Below are 754 nucleotides of genomic sequence, written 5' to 3'. Positions count from 1 at the left end.
TCGGCGAGTTGAAAGAACTAGGAGATAGTTGTGTCGTTACAAAAATTACAGAGTTTCCCGTCGGAGAAGTCAGTCTGGTTCCTCGGATCTTGTAGATTCTGCTTAAACGTGGATCTGTGGTTGAGACCCCGTGGGGTCTCGAACACGGTCGCGCATCTTCGCGTTAAAGTCAAAATTGTCAGAAAAAAAAAAAAGTTCGAGAACGTCCCACGGAACCAACTCTCGTGACTACGCGCGGGGAAACTCGTCAGAGGGCTATCGCGAAAACTGTCACGCATTGCCAATGCGTGCCAGTCGTCTGTACATTAAGGGTATGCATCTTTCCGACAATCGGGAACTGCGTAACTGCGTAAAGTTACAGCTATAGTTTAACGCAACGATTGAAATGCGCGAGCTGTCAATACGGGTGACTTTGCGAGATAACGATGCTTTCGGGATTCCTCTAATTGATGAAGACTGGCCGGAAGTGAGATACATAGAAATAGAAAGAGAGAGAAATCAGGGTGGGTACTCAATCTTTGTAAAAGAATTCCCTGAAAATTCCCGGATTCTCCAGGAATTTTATTCAAAATTCCAGATAAGATCAGAGAATTTCTTAATACAGCTTTAAAATAAATTAAGCACTAAGAGTTCTAATAACGTGTAGAACTTGGTGCGTGAAACAATTTAATCTTCTCATATGTACAACAGTTACATCTCCATACAAAATTTTTCGAACGTAACGAAAGATTTTGTATGGAGATGTAACTACATA

This window comes from Wasmannia auropunctata, unplaced genomic scaffold (assembly GCF_000956235.1).
Source record: "Wasmannia auropunctata unplaced genomic scaffold, wasmannia.A_1.0 LD335556.1, whole genome shotgun sequence".
NCBI lineage: Eukaryota > Metazoa > Arthropoda > Insecta > Hymenoptera > Formicidae > Wasmannia > Wasmannia auropunctata.
The sequence above is the reverse complement of the archived record's forward strand: the minus strand, read 5'-3'. Positions refer to the sequence as shown.